The 21,479-nt window shown below is 39.8% G+C and overlaps 1 protein-coding gene across 2 annotated transcripts in view; it reads left to right on the top strand.

Moving 5' to 3' along the window:
* The first annotated feature begins 6 nt into the window (after positions 1–6).
* The window catches only part of LOC105681195 (neural-cadherin-like), a 61,800-nt gene continuing 40,327 nt past the window's right edge, over positions 7–21,479 (top strand). For both annotated transcript variants that reach the window (XM_024369771.2, XM_024369770.1), the window contains exon 1: positions 7–440. The gene's annotated coding sequence lies outside the window, so the exon portion shown is untranslated. The remainder of the gene's footprint in view (positions 441–21,479) is intronic.

Genomic DNA, 21,479 nt, shown 5'->3' with positions numbered 1-21,479 from the left:
GTGGTGGGCAATGATAACAGGAGGCAACGTTCGGGAGGGGGAGACCTCTGCTGACAGTGTCATCGTCGCAGGATTCTGAGTTACTGGAAAAAAGATTTCGAGGAATTATCGTCGATTAACGTCGTATACCGGTGCGTGCGGTGAGCTCGTGCCAGGAGCTAAAAACACAGAGTTTCGTCGAACCTGAAAAATTCGAGGTAGACAGTGAATCGAATCGTGTTAGTAATATACGTGTTTCGTGGTACGTTTTTCGCTCGATTCGAGAATTTATACGGCGGGGACTTGCAGGAGGCTGTTCGGTGATACCCAGCAACGTTTGCAGGTGCCAGGACATTCGGGGGTGGTGCCGGTTACGCGCTTCTGTTCCCGACTCGTACGCGACACGATCAGGAGCGTTCTGGGGGAAGAGACGCCTTCGACATTCGCACCTGGACATTCGCGTACGTATTTTACAACACACCTGGCTCTCGTACTACCTAGTGCGGCGGTGCCGTGCTATGGCCTCTCTCCTTAGGTTCTCTCCTACACCCCCAAACAGGTTATTGATTTTGCCGAAGTAAGGAGGTACGGATGTAGCCCGTACGCCCTGCGGCCTGCGACCTGCTCATTTTTCCACCCCTTCTCTCTCCCCCCCCTCTCTTTTTCTCTCACTCCCTCTCTCTTCTTGCTTTTCGATCTCTTTTTCTCGCGTGCTTGTCCTTGGTGCTTGCCACCCTCTAACGGCAGGTGAACTCTTACTGCGATCTTTTGACACACTTCGACGAATGCCATCGCGTTATTAAATATGTCTGACATCTCGAATAGTAGTTTTCTGTGAAATTTTTTTACGAGCAAGAGAGATATACTGCTTTTTAAAGCCTGCTTTCTTTCGAGTCATTTTCTAGTTGTTCTTTCGCGAGTGGACAAAATTACAAATTAAGGATTCTTTCTTATAATATTACACGATCGTGAAAAACGATCACGGTCGAAAAAACGAGACGAGAGTTCGATCGAGAAACGTGATGTTTACTAGACTGACAACGTACTTTGGTTGCGGAAACAGCCGGTGTCGATTCCCTGAAGCCAGGCTAAAGCGGTTGTGTCGTATAGTGCACCGTGTCACTGAACTGTTGGAGCAGACTGTTGCAGTGCTAGCGTGACTATACACGAGACAACACGGCTACGAAGAGATCCCGACTGACAGCGCGGATCGATCGCCGGCGAACTTTTCACTACGAGACTTTGCGGTTCTTTCGTAAAACCAGCGCCTCGTAGTAAATCAATAGAAGCCACGTGAAGTCAGGACCGGAGATCGCGCTGTCGCCCTTACACACACATAGACATGTGTACATACATTTTTCTCTTACATACACACACAGTTTTCTCTGTTTCTCTTTTTCTAACTATCTCCTATAACTATCTCGTTTTCATCCCGTCCATCCCCTTCTTGTTGTTCCATCGAACGATTCGCGCGTTTCCTGAGTTTCGTCGAAGCAGCCGGATCGATATGAAGAGAACGCGGTTCGCGTATACTATATTCGTCTTCCCGAGCGGGAAGACGGAATTAAATAATTAGCGGTGATCGTTCTGATAACTTCGCTCGTTAAATCACGCTGCGTACAAAGCTACTCAGTATGCGTGGGTCGTCGTGGAAACGTCAGCCATCTGTTCCACACGCGGACGAGCTCGTCAATTATGTAAGATTTCCCGAATTTCAGCTTATCGATCGACCGTAACCGGGACGTATCTACTTAATTTTTCAGCGATTCGCGTCGTTCGAAATCGTTTCAATCCGGTTCGTTGAACGCTTCCAGTATCGAATTCTCGCTTCTATTTCGGGGTGACATCCACCCCGCTCGAATGAAAATTTTGTTCATCTTTGGCGAGTGCCAGCACCGCGATTCCATCATGTCGATGAACTTTTTCGTCGTGCACGATTTTTCGATGTCGCGTGAAACGCTCGCACAGTCAAATCACGTTCACGGTGTAAATTTCCGAAACGAAAAATACGTGGATTATTGACATAGTGTATTACCAGAGGCCGATATTAGCGGCGCAGAGAATGAGAAGAATTTAGGAAAACGTTCGATCGGCTCTCGGACAAATTTCTCGGACGAGCTGAGCATCTTTGATCGAAATAGGGCCAACTCGTAGGCGTGTCCAACCTGGTCTGTTGAACCGAGAAATATAACTGTTTCCAAGTTCTATCGCGTTACATTTTTCTCACACGACCGACGTGCTATTAGGGAAAATTGTATCGCGTTCATCTTAACTAATGAAAAGAGGAGAAACGGAAAGCGCGAGAGATCGTTAGGATTAGATGGAATCTTACGAGCGGTCATGAATTATTGAGTCGTCACATGTCTGCGATCCCTATCGTCGCTGCGTTATGAATTGCTACCGTTCGTATAATAATAGCGTTTATACTTTGAAACGAATATTGATCCAATAGCGCGAGAAATTTTTTAATTTGCTAAAAATTGGGAAGCTCTTAACAGATCGCACTATCGAAGAATACATTTGGCTAATGATACTTAAACTGCGGTTTAAACGTTTACAAAAAGCCTACATGTAGCGAAACAAAATAAAGTACAAATTAAAATACTTGCTACGGTATTTAGCGAACGAGAGGCAAATTTCCATTCAGATTTCATTTCTTCTACTATATTCGTAACAATATGAATTTTCATAAGCATCTGCGGTTTAATTGCCATTGTCATTTGAATATGTAGAAATCCAGATAATTTCTATTAAGTTGTAGATAGTTCAATAATTTGTATATCGATATCCACGTTCCTAATCGAGAGAAGCGATCGATGATATTTCCTTCTCATAAAAAGTTATTATCAAACGATATCTCTAATTAACTAGTATTAAAATTTATCGACAGTGTTAATGAGTTCTTGAAGTTGGAAGTCGTAAAAGTAACGCTTGAATAAAATAAAACAACAGCCCACGCTTTCACGGTAGCAGATGGCAAAATACGGCCAATGACCAAGCCGTGCAACGTGCGGCAATCCATGGAAGCCCGCCAGTCCCGAAATACGTCGGAAGTAACGGCCATGGAAGGACGTTTTCTGAACGGTTCGTAACTCGTGGTTCCGGCTTCTGTGCGCTAAAATTCTAACAAGTAGACAAAAAAATGCTAGGACAAAAAATCCGACTACATTCCAATTTTCGTACGACGTTAAACTCTTCGGAGTAAAGTAAAAATCACATATCGTAATCTTTAATTCAAGCTTCGAATTCGTCGTTTGGAAATTGCAATCTCGCAGTTTCATTTTATCGCAAAGCTAAAAAAACGACAAGCGTTGTAATTTACAATTAGCGCAAAGATTAGCATACAACAAAGATTTGGTAAAATGTATAGAAGATTACGTAGTGTCAAATTTCGTCAAACCTTAAAATATTTTATTTTCAAACAACGTATGGAAATACGACAAATCTTGGAATTGGCGAGGCTTATCGCAAATCGAACGTAAAAACGTTGCTGTTCAAATTGCGTGTAGATTTTTTCAGGCCTGAGACCAAGTCTCGTGGAAATGAGTTCTCTATTTGACACTGGCGTGGTACAGTCTCTTTGGATACGGCCGTGTATGTGCACGCGCGCGCACGCGCCAACAGCCGCGTGGAATGTTCGCCTACCCCGAATAGCCTTTCTCTCTCTCTTTCTCTTCCCTTTCGCTGTTCAACCGCCCTCCGGTTAAAGAGTCTTTAACGTTTACGTGCGGCCAGCTTTCTAAGGCAACTCACTCGGGTCGAAGTTCACCGGGTGTCGTGCCACGATCACGCTTAACCAGGAATCGCGATCGTGTCAACAACAAAAATTCTAGGTGGGTGTAAAACTACTTTAATCGTAGAAACTTCGTAGAAAGGTAGAGTTAACGTGAACAGCCCTTCGAGATATCGTCACTGTTGAAACGATGTAGTTTAGGTCGAGTGGAAAACGCTCGGTTCTATTGTGTTTCTGTTTTGTGTGTGCCTTCGAAGAACTGAAAACGATTGCTTCGACAATTGATTCGATTGACAGTGTGCCACTTCGAGTGAACTAAAACGAAGTTTTCTTGGAAGAAAGATGCTCGTGACCTGTGAACTAACGTTGTTTCCGTGCTGCAAGATGTGCTGATATTTGTAGATATTTGCAGATAACTTTGTACGTCTTAATCGGTGAAATTTTGATTAGAGTAGGTGTGCCTTATTTATCATTGATTTTACTGTTGGATTTCTTGTTAACATAGTAACGAAAGAAGGTGGATCGAGATATCGTATAAAAGATAATTTTATGTTACGATTATAAAGAGTGAAGCATAGTAATAATACAGTGATTAAAAATGTTCGTACCAATCTTTGTCACGTCGTATTACATCGTTAAAGATCGTTTCAGTGACTAACGTAAATCAATCCTGATTCCAAGTTCCCAAAGATAGAGACGAATAGAAACCACCACAAATTCCGATATACAGCAGTGTCGATACTAATTTTCTCGAGTAAGCGTATCGTACCCAAGAGTTTCACTGTTAGATTAGTTCGTTCTACTTCACGAGATCATCGTATAAAGTTGTATCAAGTTTTCGAAAACAAAATATTCTATCTTCCTACGAAATATTTTATCCAGATTGAAGGGATCTTAGGGATTTGAATACCACGAAACAGGGAATCTTGGTATCAGACATCAAAGGTGGCGTGATACCGCCATTTCGCAGCGTCTCGTCAGAGAGCGACGCGAATCCCTCGAAATACGGAGGTGAAATTTACTTTCTTACCCCTCTCCCGAGGGAAGTTCAAGTTCTTCGCGAGGGTGACCGCCATGGCGCAGCTCGTCTGCGCAACCATGGAGCAACGAGTATGAGACGGTGATGGTGTAGAGCAATGATTTCACGGTGATTTCATAAAAGATTTACCGTCCCTCTGGCATTTGCTCGTGTCGTCATCAACGGCTCTGGTTATCTACGTTGTCCACATTGTGCACAGAGTACGCCAGGAATCAGGAACGAAATTTACATTTAGCTCAACGAACGTTCTCCTCCCTAGCGTTCCATCCTATCTGTCTTGTCGCCTCGTAAACGAGCCATGGAGGACCCTTTCAGAGACACCGCGTCTGGTTGCACCACGGGGAGGGACCTAGGTATCACCCTCTACCGTCTTAGAATCATCACGCGAACTTCGTGTAGCGTTACCGGGAATGGGCGTTCCTCTATGCCCTCGATCTAGCGCTTCGCGCCTTGGACTTCTCTAATTACACTTCATTGTTGTTTGCGCAAGTACACAACTCGAACTTTGCCTTTTGCATTCGGTCACATTCGCTTCCTACTTTGCGAAAGATGCTTTTTGTGTTTCTTTAACGATAGACTCTGTTTTCGTATTGCGTTAATCGGAGCAGTAAAACGAACGGATTCCCTTTGTGTTTATCGCATTCTACTCTCAAGTGAAAAACTGCGATCGAAAGATTATTAGCATGTAAATGTAGAAAATCGTGGTGAGAATACGTAATATTATGGATAAAAGAATAATTCACAAATTACGAATAGTTACAAGATTTTATACCGCAAATCTGGCGTAATAAAATATTTTATTCTGATACGTTGTGAATAAAAACGATAATGAACGCGCGTATGCCGTAGAATGCATAAACCTGAATATTTGCAATTCATGCCGGTTATTGTATTTAATATATAATGTTCCAGTCTGGTGCTTACGAACAAATGTAGAAGATTTTCCTTTATGATTTAATATAATACCAATAAAGCGATCATGATATTTCACGGTCTAATCTTTCATATGAATTTTTATGCGCCGCTTGTACGGAAATGATTTCAGTATTTTCTGCAACGTAGCGTCACAATGAGAAATTCTTTAAAACACTAAACCTACCAGTGCCGGTCAAATTGATCGCTTTCAAACTTCTACACAAATTTAACCACATTTAAACGCTATCATATCGCTTCATAATTTCTGACTTTTCCTAAAACATGCATACAATATGTCTTTCGGTATTTACTTTTAGTTTGCTTTTTTCTTTTCGAAGAAAAAATTGTATTCTGCCTTGCCTATCGCGGGTGATCAATTTGACCGGCCGATAAAATATTTTAGTTACTCGAAAATAAATAATACTCGTAAAATTGGTCAGGTTTATCACCTAGAGTGGTCTGCGTTTCGTTTCGAAACGAAGGTATTTCGTTTATTAATTAGCATTAAATCGTGATCTGGTTGGTTTCCGCGGATCTTGTCTATCCGTGCATGATCCACGAAAGCCTCTCGTATACATGAATTTGCGTTATCCTGCAAAAACCATGATAGTCTAGTGAGCCACGGTACGCGATATACGATCATAGATACAAGCGAAGCAAAATTTCGCATTCAGAAACTTTCGCCGAGCACATTAAATAGGGATTTCCACGCGGTTCAAGTTAAAACTACGTTTACTCGTGTGAGTTATTCTTCCCATTAATAGAACGTTGGTGTATTTTTTTTCACGATTTCCGACCAAACATAGTAAATCATCATTGATAACGTGTCAGTCGGAAATTGATAAATTCAATCGCCTCTTCTTTTCCTCGTGTTCATTCTCTCCATTGCGATGTGGAAAAACAATTGCCATCGTTACTGTTTAAACGATCGTATGATCGTTATAGAAGATATATGTGTCGGCCTTTTTTTGAAGATTTATGCGAACGTTTTTGGCTATGATTGCGTCACGGTTTGTTTTAAAGCGTGCGTTACGTATTTTAGAATTTTACTGCAAGTTTTTTGTAATTGATACTACATAATCTCTTTGTGCTGTATTCTATCTTTTGTATATTTTGAACGAAGTTTTGAATGCTAGGTTGTACGGTTTAACCAAGAAATGAATAAATCCTTGAAAGATGTATGTTTGAAATTGATAATAATTTTCTTTGCACTATTTCTCATACCTTTTCGTGTCTTATAAATATATTTATATATATATATATTACATATATTTATGCACATTACATGAAAATAGAAGGTAGAACATAAATATAAGAACATTCTCGTCATTCCAACTAATTTAACGATTAATTCACACTTTATCACTTCACTCACGGAATGTTACTTCGGTTACAATTTGTGACGTCTATTAGTGAATGTTTTAAAACGCTCTATGAAATTATTATGTTTTGAGTATTCTTCATATTCTTCGAGATCTTGAGTTGTCGCATTTGTAATTTCTCGTTCATTACGACAGGACGAAAAAGAGGAGAAAATCTTCAAGCCACAAAATATACAGGAAGGCTCGAAAGCTCGGGAATTATTGTGAGCGCGGTGAATATTAGCTGCGTATACCGCGGCTTTTGTTTCGCTAACAAATTTATAAAAACGCGTGTTGTACGCCTCATTGAGATATTTCGGTGTTTATTCCACATTAATCAGAGTTGAACGGAAACGCGACAGGGAAACTTGTCTTCCTGAGTGACGATTAATACTTTTACAAAACTGTCGGCATTCAACGTAAATTAGGAAGTAATCCTTTTAAACTTTTCGTTTCGAATTGCGTCATGTCTCTGTCTTTAAATGATTCCGTTTGCCTAGCTAGGCGAAACTCTCGAAATGTCGTTTCTCTGTCCCTAGTTACTCGCTCGAAGAAGAGATACAACGAATTCCTCTAAAATTGAAATACAGCCTGCGAATTTCGACTGCCGTAGATTATAGCGAATGGTGTACAATAAATATATTTTTGACGATGAAATTATAACGAATTATGTTCATTCGATGGAATAGAATAATACAAAGTACAGTGTTTTGTGGTATATCTTCTTTCTATGCTAGACTTAAATATATTCGACCTGCTATTTTCCACAAATATTGTCACTCAAACCAGTGATACTTTTGTTTTCTTACTGTTATCGTACTTTAAGTGATTTATATTTTATCAACAGTTTCATATTTGTAATGAAAATTAGGAATGAAATTGGTTAAAGGTAAATGCGTAAACAGTTTCTAAAACTTTTCACACAAATGACAATAACAAAATATTCAAAGTACAGTTGACATTAATTTAGAACAAAAAAATTAATCTAGAATTTGTGTAATTAAAAAATTTAGAAGCGCTAATTTGTTGCTTTTAGGATGAATCGAGTGAAACAAACTTTCCGCGTGTAAAAGCAAACGCGAAATTAATTCAACCTAAATGAGCACGATCAAATGGTATTATTTACCACTAAATACGGAATATTATACAAGCTTGCAAATTGATTTTATTTACAGTACATTGTAACTGTTCTTAATTAATTATACCGTGTCACGCCTCTGTGAATACAGTTTCAGTCACAGTTATAAAACATCGCCTTTGGGTAGAGCATAAAAATGACCTATCCATCCGTATCGACTTGCATTTTGTACGAACTCGTTATTCACGGCCAGTATTCTCTAAAAGATGAACTCGAAAGACGTACTGACTCATTGGTTCAATTGACTCGCGTGCCGTTGCTTTTAAAGGATGAATAAGCAATTAGATTCGCAACGAGCTTTAGTTCATCATCCCCGTTTATTTTACCTACGTTTCTTTTAGGCGATTAACGAAACTCATTGATAATTCGATAACCACTGACACATTATCACTGTGCTTTAATGTTCTTTCTCATAATATTTAAACGTAAATTATATATATATTGTATGAATGTAGATTTTATGTTTATTATATACGATATAAATATGTTTATTATATACGTTCTAATTTAATTTAATGTTCCTCGATCAAACACGATTTTTTCGAACTAATGTCAGCAATTCATCCGAAAATTCGAAACAAAAACTGCCGTGATGCCAAAGAAATTGCAGCGGCGTTTCTCGAAATAGACCACGTCTTCGTTGGTGAAGTCTCGAGCAGCTTCAGCTCCACTAATTGCCACTAAATTAAACACAACTAACAACGCCAGTTGGGTTCCTTGGTTTCTGCATTCGACTCACAATCGACCAAGACAATCGAAACTGTAAAACCGATGTAACGTTCGAAATTGTCTATGAGCATTGCGACACGAGATTTATCATTGTCAAGAAGAAACTAACAGAAACCGTTACGATCGCAGATCACGTAGACGTCGTTGTTAGTAATTGGCTTTCTTACGTGTGCTAAGAAAAGAAGATAGATTTGGTTGTTAATTAAGTATCCAACAGCTTTATCGACCTTAAGACGAAATTACGCTACTCTCGGCGATAAGAATCATCTTAAATTTAAACGATTACCACTAAAGAACTCTCATTATCGTTCACCCGAGAACCAATTTCTTTTTATACAATCATCCGATAGCTTCTTCAGCGGCTTCCGCGATCGTCGACGGGCGGAATAAAATCTTGTGGCGTATAAAGAAATCGCAACTTTCGCATCGTTAAGTTTTTATTCACTCGGCAATACCGAAACGATCATTTCGATTGAATCTACTTAAACAATCGCGTCTCTAAGAATGCAATTTTCCCCTTTAATGTAAATAATTTGTAGTTTCTAATTTATATTAATACAAAACATAGTATTATACTTTTAAAAATCATCGAAATTTTATATCCATTAATTTACAATTTTCTCTCAATAATTTAAATGAATAAATAATTTTTCAATTAAAACAATTAAAGGAATATGCGACCCATAGAAATTGCATTAATCATAATAATAAGTATGTATAAAATCGAATCGAACGGCTAGTCTGCCACTACAGATCTTCAGAATTTCCACGAAAAGTTACGAAATTGATCATTTAAACCACTCTAACCGTTCTAATGTTAAACCTTCCCCATTCAAGATAGATAAGGAATCCTCCACATTCACAACCAAACTCGCAATCTCTTTCGATATCCATTTACTCGACGCTCAGGTTCACGTCCGATGATCATTCGGCATCTGGTTGAATAGGCCTCCGCAACCTTGAACCGAATATATAAAATCCCGGGCTTGATGAAGGAGTCACGATGGTCAGGCATTCATACTAATTAGGCTACGCGTTTGCACGCGAACCAATAACGTGTCGAAGGGTGGATAAACGCATGGGAAGGGGAAATTCCCCAGGCAGGCCGCTGGTGCGTGCGATTCGCAACAATGGGCAGGGGTGTCGTCGAAGGGTGGAATACAATGAGCCGAAGAGTCGACGCGGGAACAGTTACGCGTGCGGGAACTGCAATTTTGTAAATAGGGAATAGCGTTGGATTATTCTACGCAGCGATGATTCAAACCTCTGCTTGTTCCGGCAGCTGTGCGGTATCTGGCTTGGGGTTGTACAGAGAATTCCAATCGTCGCGTCGTTTCGATCCAGAGCTCGAATCTTTCGCACACCGCATACTTTCTCCTCATGCGGGTAAATGGAGAGCCATAAAATGAACGTGAGAGAATCGAACTATTCGGAAGCCATTGATCAACTCTATAAATTAAACAGGAGTGATAATGTAAATAATTGCGGATTCCGAGCTGGTAATGGTAATGAAAAAGAATATTTGTAAACGAAATTTTCATCTGCATTTCAATTTATAGCGTCAATGATCTCTAAAGTCGATCGTATAAGAAGATACGTATGGGATAGCTTTTGTGCGTTAACTTCTCATTAAGTCATATGTTTTAGTAAGATATTTATGTGTTGTTAATGCCGATCGATCACGGTAACGACAAATTTGTGGCAATGCCTGTATGCAATAAAATCTAAAAATTTACGAAAGGTAAGGTCGATAAGTTTAGCTCCTTTGAGATTCAATTATTTCTTTCTCATAGATGTTCCTCTTTTTTGAAAGGGTCCATTGATCTTCCGTGCTTGTATTTATTTTGGTGAATTCGTAGGCGGAGGTCGATCGAGTAGTTTGATAAGTGTGTTGGGCAGAGAATGAAAGCTCTAGAAAGAGGTGAATATAAAGATTTTGTCGCGCTAGTGGAGGTATTGGTGTGTAAGTATTTTTATAAGCAAAAGTAGTTTTTCAGAGAAAGAGATTTCAGCCGTGAATCTAATTTTTGCAATTTCAACGGTGTTATCCGTTACATCTCATGAGTGAAATATAGCACAATCCTTCATACTAATTACACCCTAATAGGTGTTATCGTGCAGTATCACGAGGCCGAACCGCGGCTGCAAATAAGCTACATCTATTTACAAGCGTCGTGGTGCGACGACCCCAACGTATAAATAAATTCCAGGACTAAAATACACGGCGAATAGTCTGAATAACTCTAAACAACTCATTCAGGCATGCTTTTTCCGCTTTTCTGGAATGACCGGCGTGCATTCACGTGTCTCGACCAAAGAACAGAGACGTTTTCATAATAACATTTGTTCACGTTTGTTCACGTTTAACCCAGATAGATTACGAAGTAGAAATTATTGTTTTTCCTGCCAGAACGTGTGAATCGAATGAAATTGAAGTTTGTTATCAAGCGTTTCGGAAAGGGTTGAATAGCGATCAAATATTTTTTCATTTTTTTGTTCTTTATATAAATATACCGAAAGGTACAAACATTCGTAGAATGCACGTAATATAACGATATACACGAAACATCCAAAGTAATACTCAAAATATAATAAATCTACAAAGTAATATGAATTTTCATACTCGTATCTATTAAAATTGCGTCATGATTTTTGAATTCGTATAACATGCGATGTTGGACGCAAATTTCGATCAAGTTAGTTTTCTAGTTTCTTTGTGCTGCAGTAGAACTCTATTTGAACTGATCGCAAAACAAACAAGTCATATAACAAGGATGTATTGATTTTTCCAATTGTCTATGATTTTTCGTTCAAATAATAGAAGTCCAGGTTCAGATAAGTGGATTCAATAGACGGTAGCTTATCTAATCCAGCCAAAATTTTCGTTCCAATAAATTGTGAAAAAATCTATTGCGAAAGCGATTATGTATACATCTTGTGTATTATCAAATCTTATTGAGCGAATAACTTGAACAAATCACAAATTTTACGAATACAGCTTCTGTTGATTGACAAACAAAATATTTATCGTACGAAGTACATAATTGTGTAAGATTTAGATCGGATTATTACATTGTAGGATAACTGTTATTATAGGATTGTAGGATAACTAACAACATATTATAAGCAGATTACATTGTTCAATGAGGAGTATCAATCGCACGACTACCTACTAATTGATAGTGTAATTTTTCCTTCAATATCTTAAAATTATCTCCTCCAAATTATTTAATAAATGCATCAAATTTTGTGAGTCGCGCATCGGATATTATAACGAATAACACGCTTCGAATATTTTATAAATCTTCGTATTTTTTCACTCTTCCAACAAAACCAAATGCAATCACCAACTTTTCTAATGAAAATATCTCAACCTGTTCCACTGCTCTCTCTGCAACTTTTCCTCACTTCGCTTCCGTATTCGTCCCAACGACCATTCGCCAGCCGAAAAAGCAGGCAAGAAACGATAGCATTGAGAAACGTTCTAGGACCTTCGAGATTGGTCCCAATATGTATTCACGTACACCAGCGGATTTCACGCTGCGACCAGTTATGTCCGTGTCGTGCGAGCATTATAAAGTTGGTTACGCCATATGGCGTCGATGGAGCGTAAAGGGTCGCCGGTCCTCGAGTTCCTGAAAGCCGCCTCGCTTACCAGTCCTTCACCTTGGGTGAAGAGAGCTCGCCATTACAAGGAGATCCCGCCCTTTTGTTTGGCCCATCGTTCGCGCGCGCGTTCTCATTTTGCGCGTACGTGCTCTCGCGACGCGTCGAAAGATCGTCGTCTCGTCCCTGGGGCAATTAACGCTTTCTCTCTTTTTTTTCTTTTTTTAACCCTTTCGCAAAGGGTTCGTGGAAATGAACTATAAACGACGGCCCACAGGGAGAGAACGAGTATCGACTGCGCACCGTCGTACTTCCGTCCTTTCTCCAAGATAAAATGACGTTTCTGACGCTTCGTGATATCCCCCGGGTAAGACTCGCAACGCTGATCGATTCGTTATACGTGATCGAAATTTTTTTTCGTCGGCGACTGAAATCCTATACCGTTAAGCTAATTGGCTCGTTGTAGGATATTTTACGTAAAGATAACAACCGATGAACCATAATACGCGTATTGCTAGCAATTTTCCGATCTTAATATCACTTTTCAGTTTTAACAAAAGAAAGTGATGTTTCAACACACATATTTTGAAAAATGAAAAAGTGCTGAATAGGATATTTTGACCAAGGGGAGCGGTACGGATGTGTGTGATATGGCATTAAATGGTGGAAGTAGTATTTCGTGGAAACTATTCGATGCTTTGTTAAATGCATTGATTCATTCAGTCAGGATACATAGTGACAATAATTTCGAGCTTGTTAACGTAATTATCGGTGTAATGTATTATAACGTGCAAGTGAGATATTTTAGAAATACTGTTTTGTCACTCGTATTAAAACGAATTACGTTGTTATACGCGAAAGTAGTAGCGGGCATTTTATTGGATTCGTAACTAAAATTGCTCTGTGTAATAAATTTATTATACAGAATAATAGAAATTTATTACGGGGTAGTATCGAATTGAGTGGAATACTTAAAACTCGAACTTCGTCGGGGGATAGTTAAAAATAAATTCCTCGTAATTTATCACGCAAGTGCTCGATCATTTAATTCATTAGCACGCTAAACAGCGAGCCACTGACCGGCGTAATAGAGCGTTTAATTAACTCAATAATCAGAGTTTTTTGCGCTGGAAACTCAGTTTCAACGTTAATTTGCATTTTGAACGCGATATATGGAGAGCAGCTCGCGCATCGTTAAATACGCTCGAGCTTAACTAATAATACGATGACGCGTCTGTGCGTTAACCTTTTTTCTCCCTATTTGCAGGGCTCGGAAGGAAAAAAACGAGCAGTCGTGTTGAACTCCTCGTTGTTTCTCTTCTTAATCGACCGCGTCGATAAATGCAAAACTCTATCTAGCATGCAAAATATTCACTGTGACGGTCCGGCTCGGTCTCAAAGCTGACCCTTCAAAGGGTTGGACGGGAGAATAACAGGATGTGAACGCAATCAACGACGAATACGCGGCGTAAAAGGCGTCGAACACAATGAAGCCGTGGACACAGCCGAGCTTCGATATTGTTTTCCTTTGATCCCTACCTAGGAAGGTTAATTATTAAAATAACTAATTTCCTTTATATCACAAAAACTGAGACTATCTCGTTGACATACATAGATTATTACGATCTTTGATTCGGCGGAGGAATTTTTCTTTACTGGGAATTGTATTTTTTGAAAAACAGACATTAGCATACCTAAGAGACGTCCAGCATATTTAATGAAAATTGTGCGAATAATTATTGCTCGATATGTCTTTATTTTTATTCTTTATAATTTATAATTTATGAGAATTTAGCATTTCGGCGTCGTATTTAACCTGCGAATGATCAACGATGCGATCAATTTAGATTGGTAAATTTTATGCTTTAACAAGGATTAATCTTGGTTCTTATTCCAATAAGCGAAAGTGTACGAGGGCAGTTAGTTTACGTCCTTCCTCTGTTAGGCCTTGACCCTAGATCACTGGGTGTAGTTGTTTTATTAATGAAAGACGAGCTTGCACGCAGCCTTCGATTATCCTGCGGCTGATACAGAATTTAATTTATGGCGTAACCAGTTCAGGCACAAATTTCACAGGAATATGTCGCGTAAGCGCGTTACCGCGGAATTCGCTCGATCCACTTAGGCTTAAGATACTTATTTCTGGTGGCGATATCGCGGCGGATACGAGGTTAAGTGGATCAGTGGAATTTTACAGTGCAACGATATTCGAGGAACTTTGGTGGGACTGCTGTATTCCCTTTCCTCGCTTTCGCAAGGAAATCTCTAGTGAACATACACCGTGGATCTAAATTCGTAATACAAGCGAATGTCAAGGAAATTCTATGGCTTAAACTCGTAATAAGGCGAAAACTACAGATAATAAAATGGCGTTGAAAATTCCATTTTTTAGAAAATCGAGTTTCAAAATTTGTCAAACATCTGTACCTGCATTTTGACTAATGCTTGATCGGACAAAGGCAAATAATAAAGACAATAGGCTACTGTACATACGAAAAGAAGTGGAAGGGATGGAATAAAATTTAGGTCCACTTGTTATATATTCCAGTTGCGTTCTAAACAAACGACCAGTTAGCTTATACGTACAGCGATACAATGCTAGCTAGATTTGGGTCAATTATGAACGGTAATTAATCGATTAGCCCTCGATGGTCATCGTGGTTTCGATAAGACTTGGCTGGCGGGAGTTCCATCGGTACATCGTTGGAATTAAGACAGTATTGGAACGTCCGTAATGTCTGACATTACTTCGAGTTATTTCCTTGTGGTTTGCGATTGCGTACATGGAATCAGAGTCGCGGAGAATTTACTTTGCCGAAGGTTTAATAATTTCTCCAAAGGTAATTCAATTTTGGACACGTAGCAGCAAACGAAATTTATTGGTCGACACGATTCGTTGGCTTTGTGATACAGGATATGTGCTTTGAACTCTTTTCGTGACGTTTTTAGCCGACTCTTTATGAAAGACCTCGATAATAGAAACCCTATATTACTATCGACGTACTCTTGTGCTTGCTTCATTTTTACTGTCGATACTTGTATTACGTCGATGGTTTTTCTTTTCTCAGTATTTTATTGTTATGTAGCTGGAAGACTTTAAAAATTACTCTGTCACGGCAATCCTTCGTTATTATAGTTCAGTGTTCCACGCTTGAAAAATGAAGATCTAAGATGTAAGGGTCGTTCGAATGACACCGATTCCGTAGGAACGTTAAATAAAAAGAACGTAAAAGACCCGGAGCTATCGTATTTCAAAAACCGACGGGAGTTCAACGAAGTCTTTGATTAATTACCGATTAGTTTAATAATTAATGGTGCGCTCGTCGGACAATCAATTTAAATCAAAAGTGCCGGTGCTGCAGCTGAACTCGCGAATCTCGTCGAGTGATACCGGCAAAGGAGTCAATGAAACGGTTCACGTGGAAATCGTTTTCCTGAGAAGCGTGTAAAATCCCATAAATCTTCGACTCGTGACTCAGCGTTACCCCGTCGGGTTACGCCCAGTGATCTTTTTTGCGTTTTACGTTTCAGCCAGATAGGAAGGGGGACAGGATCTTCCTATCAATTACCACGCTATGACGAAATACCAAACGAAAGGGATCGGGACGCCCTGCCTGCACGAGAATTAGTTTAAACGATACAGTATATCTTGGCAGTCCGCTTTTGCAATGCGCGTCGACAGTATTTTATGGTACGGTATCGTTCCCCTTGGAAATTTATTTAATTCTCTGTTGCGTTATACGGCTCGAAAATCACGTATTTTACGATTCGCGAAAAGCACAGGAGACAAATATCACGAGTAGGAACGTCGTCCTTTTATTTTTTGTACTAATTTCTTGTTTCGTATAATATAGTTTCGCACTTTTTCCAAGATAATTACCGTGTTATACGGAGGATACCTGTATTTGTAATAACTGTGTCGAAAAATTATTCGGATTCTAAACTTATTCGTGAAATCGGGAACGTAGTAAAGTATTTTTATACAATCTGATATATTCTCATAAGCGTACATTCTAGAAACGGAGTACATTTCCTAAAATACATTGGTGCTTGAAGTCAGATATGTTGAGATAAAAATTGGCGCACGTTAATTGTTGATAGTTATTCGAATGTCGGCAGTGAAAATAATAAAACTCGACCATTCTCTCTCATGCCACGCTATAAAAGGTCATGCTTTTTCGCGGCTCCGCTCGACACAAAGAAACACTGATCCCTATTGCGTTCCATGGAGGGTCACATTTCATTTCTCGACGTTGCAGCGTGCTCGACGGAAGTTCCATTTATTTTATTACAAGAATCCTGGTGCAGCAGCCACCGCCGAGACGAATCCGATGTTGGATGTTCGTCTTCGTTATAGAGGGACCACTATGCTCGTTAGAAGGAAATTTTCTACAAGTGCTAGTTTAGCGATTAGAGAGAAGGGAGACCTCGTATATACGTACAACTACTCTTGTGTTTTCTCTGCCGCTTTCCTTTTTTGTTCCTGGCAATAAGTGGTATTCTTATGTGCTTCGAAAACCGAGGTCGAGGGCCATTAAGAGTCTGTGAATTTGATTCGGGGCTTCGGTGGATCGACTGGAAAAATAAACGGTGTCAATAACAAGGTGTGCGTGAAACTATTGGATCGAAATTATTAGGGCGATCCGAGTCTGTGATTCGTTTAAATTGCTACTTAATTGGATACCGTACGAAATTGGAGTACACGGGTCGTTTCATAAATCGAAACCTTAGAAGTAAAATCACTTAGAAGGAAGATATTTAGTTTTATCAGTGAACTGCAGATTTTTATGCAAATTCATGTATTCGTGAACGTAATTGAAGAAAGTGGAACATAAACAGAGATTTGTTGTACTATTGCTATCGGCAAGGAATGATTTATTTCTCGTTTCTGTTAGTCGTTTAAGGAGAATCGAAATCGTGCGCCGTGTTTCTACTGCTCGAAGAAATCTTCCTACAGTCGTCTGGCTGTGGTAGACTCTTCTACGTATAGTAGCGAACTAGGATCGATAATTGTTTCGTTGCCCTGTAGAAACAGGTTAGCTACGTTCCTTGCGCCTTTGAAAACGTTGGAATTCCGAACTCCTACGAAACATTCTTTCAATTTCTAACGTGAACAGTTATCTAAGAATACGACAGATGCTGCAGTACTATTTTTAATTTGCGACCGTAGAGAAGACGTTGCTATTTCACGATAGTATACACAGGATGAGAATGGTGTGTGAAATTAATAAAAATCTATTATTGCTTGCTGTAATCGGTAGATACGTAAATTATTTACTCAATTGTCAGACGCTTTTTAAATAATAATTCCAAACTGAGCTTTCTCGTCTTAATCATCTTCGATTTACAACTAAAATCAATGGCACAATTAAAAGATAGGTCATCCACGATTAACCTAAAGAATTTGTCAAAGTTATTAATCTTTTGTGAAAGTTTTTAATCATAAGTTTCGAAAGAGCCGATAGAAGTATACATCACAAAGAATATCCTTCTACGTGAAGTTTAGGTTTTCCTGAAAAAGCGAGTCTCTCGGCAATCCTCGTGACCTGTTCATACCTTATTAAGAAAAAGACAAAGCTTACAGAGTTACAAAGAGAGCGAGACTTAAATTAAAGTCACCAAGCACAAAGTAATTCGTTCTTTGAAACAAAGAACGTCGTTACAGTCCTTCAGAAGAGAGTTTAAAGACTTTTCATTTGTATACAAGAACGTCGTAACAAAATATTTCATACGAAAACTCACGAACTTCCCTCTTGCCATCTGACTAGCGGAATCGTTCTAGCTAACGATAAAAATAATCGTCGCGCGTCGCAGAGAATTCAATAGCTTCCGTTCTCACCGAGCTCGCTGGTTTCGTTCTCGCTGGAACGAGGGAGACTATCAAAAGGAAGTTCTCAACGTTATTTTTTTTTTCTCTCTTCCACGGACAAGTTCGTTTTACGTCTAATTATAGCCAGTGCAATCACGTTTCAGTCGTTTGTCCCGAAACCATCGCGTTGGGTTGACCCTGTCCATGGCGCGGCGCGAGCACGATCTAAATTCAGAAAGTTTTAAACTGCGCGACAGTGCAGAAAGCCCAGCCGGAGCAACAACATCTAGCAACTTTGCAGATTAACTGCTTCTAACAATAACGGGCGACAGTAGTAACCGTAGTAGCAGAGGAATAGCGACGAGGGTTGCTTTAGACGCATGCAACCGCTATCGATTGACATCCCCGCTTCGTCCTCGCCACCGACACCGCCATAGTAGACACTGCCGCCACTGCCGCGCCAGAACCCTCTTTCCTTTTCTCTCAATCAATTCGAGTAGCTTCCTCTCTCTTCGTTCAACATCCTATCTTCATCGTTTCTCGCCATCCATCTACCTTTCTTCTTCTCTCGCGTGGTTATTTCCTCTGTCTGAGACCTGTCCTTTCTCTTTGATTCTCCTAATGCCGTCCTTCGTCCCATAGTGAAATTTTGCGAACATTTTCCATCGCCCTCCGAGTTTCTTCGTCCCTTTCACTCGTTGGCTCTTCCATTTACCACCCTCCCACCGTCTCTTTCTGATTTCGTCGCTGAACGTCGTACTCTCGCTCCTCCAAACCGTCTCTCTCTTTTCCCTCTGGCTCACCGTTCTTACTCCCTCTTCACCACCCTCTCAACGTTTTCCTAGAGCCACGAGAGAGCCTCTCTTCATTTCGACCCTCCTTCCAGAGCCGCCTTTCTCCGAAGTATAGCTTCTCTCTTTCTCTTGCAACTGCAACTGCTTCGCCCCTTTCTTCCTGGGTCGGCTGTGTTACTGGTTCCTCTTCGTTCCTCCGGCCCTCTCTCGCTTTCACACCCCACTCGGTCGAGAGTTTGTCGTCCTCGGCGTGGCTGTCTCGCCGTTAGATTTCTTCCGTGAACCCCTGTATGTACGAGGGTCCCCCTTACGCGACACAGACGACGCAGAGAACCTAGCACATGGTGGGGTGAGGAAAGACGGCGTGGAGACGATCGAGCGCGTTGTACAGGAGACACAGCAGCAGAAAGGAGGAAAACGGCGGAGGAAAAGGGAGGCACACAAAGGGAGCGTCCTCCAATCGGAAGCTTCCGAAATATTTTACCAGCTAAACTGCGCCGGCGGCCTTTACACTGCCTGCAGGAATCGATGTTCGAAGATCAGGCGCCGAAGGCTAGTGACGGACGCGTGAATCTCTCTGGCTTTTCCTGTTAAGCGGTTTAACCATATATCGTTGACTACACCTGTCAAATTTCTGCTAACGAGAACGAGACACCTTCGCACGTTTTGATCTTGACGAAGCTTCGACGAAGAGATCTTTGGAAACTTATAAAATATCGGGCGTGGAATTTATTTCATAAGCGACCTGCTTAGGCAAATTTAGCTTCTGTCTATTTGGTTATTCAAGTAACAGCAGAAGTTACTAAAAATAACCTTCGATATTTCACCTGCAGCAGGGACTCGACCGGTTTAGGTCAGCGCATAAGTCAGCACATAATCCACGGTCTGATATCGAACTCGTAATAAAAAGTAACGTGTTCGTTTCCTACTTTTTCGAATTCATACTCGGTTATTTGATAAATGTACACTGTTGCATACATATATTCATATAAAACTTGTCGAAGTGCAAGCTGAACATGGATGAAATACCCCGAACTACGTGAAAAATTCTTTTTCTCGCTTCCGCAATTTGCTCAAAGAATTGGGCTTGTATAATAGGTTTAAAAATTTCCATACATTCTTGTGTAATCTCATTACGCGATGCTCTCTGAAAGTGTTTATTCTTATAACACGATATAACATCTAAAATGCGAAATATCCATGTGACTTTTGCAAGTTTACTATTGAAATGAAATATTATGGAGAAAGAAGAAAGACTTGAAATATTTTTAATAAATAACAGTATGTAAGCAGTCTACTATTTTCATCTCCTTCTTTGTCTTCATCTCATCTTGTATTTATGAATAGCACTTTTATCTTCTCTTCCGTACAAGTACCACTTTCTCTACGCCTACCCATGCGAATAAAGAATTTATCGGGTCTGAGTGCCCCAGTTTTGTAATACGTACGAAAAATTCTACAATTTTTTTTTACTATCTGTTGCATAATTTTAGAGGATACGTTCATCTTTAGATGTATAATATTCTGAAAATTCCTTATCAGAATAGAGATGAGTACCTATAGACGATAATAGAGAATAAGATAATAAATAATAGAGAGAAAATAATGAGAGAAAAATAATGAGATAATAGAGAATAAATAATAAACAATTGAAATAATAAACCGCGTAGTTTCGGAAATACGCGACTAAAGATGATATTTTCCTTATCGACGCGTTTATTCCATCGAATTAAAAAATTCTATTTTTAATAATATTTTGTATATCAACACAATTATCCGAGATAAACGTTCGTATTTTAACAATCGTTTAACGAAAACGTATAAATTACTTGTTTCTTATAAAACAAGCCCCAAAGGAAGCCATCTATCTAACCCGTCTCTGTTTCTAACTTAATCGAATAGCGTCGAGAAATAACGAAAAACCCTCGTTCTTCTCTTATTGCGAAGAAACTTTTTATTTATGCAGCATGGACATCAACGCCAACGTTCCAAAAAGACACTCGTAAAACTTGACCCGTAACTACGTCGTTTCAAAATTTCAACTTGTCCTCTCCGCTTTTCTGCAGCATCTTGTCGGTCTGTTTTTCTACCGAGTACTTCATACTTATTGCTAGAAGAATTTACAGTAACCTAAGTCCGATGATATAACAGAGTTCAGCTGTTGTATCGTCTATCCCGATATCGGAACGGTGGACGATGGCTGTCGTTCGATGGCCGATTAAAGGAGAAAGTGCGGTCCCTTGACCGTAGGCTAGAAAAAGGTAGTTTTCGATTTCCGATTATCTGGAAAGCGCAAGCTCGTGGGACCGCGTTATCGTGTCGTTCCGTCGACCCCGTTTACACCTTCCGACGGCTGGCGGCCGGAACCGCTACCGA

This window comes from Bombus impatiens, unplaced genomic scaffold, assembly GCF_000188095.3.
Source record: "Bombus impatiens unplaced genomic scaffold, BIMP_2.2 scf_0640, whole genome shotgun sequence".
Taxonomy (NCBI): domain Eukaryota; kingdom Metazoa; phylum Arthropoda; class Insecta; order Hymenoptera; family Apidae; genus Bombus; species Bombus impatiens.
Note: the sequence above shows the minus strand (reverse complement) of the source record. Positions and strands in the feature narration are given on the sequence as shown.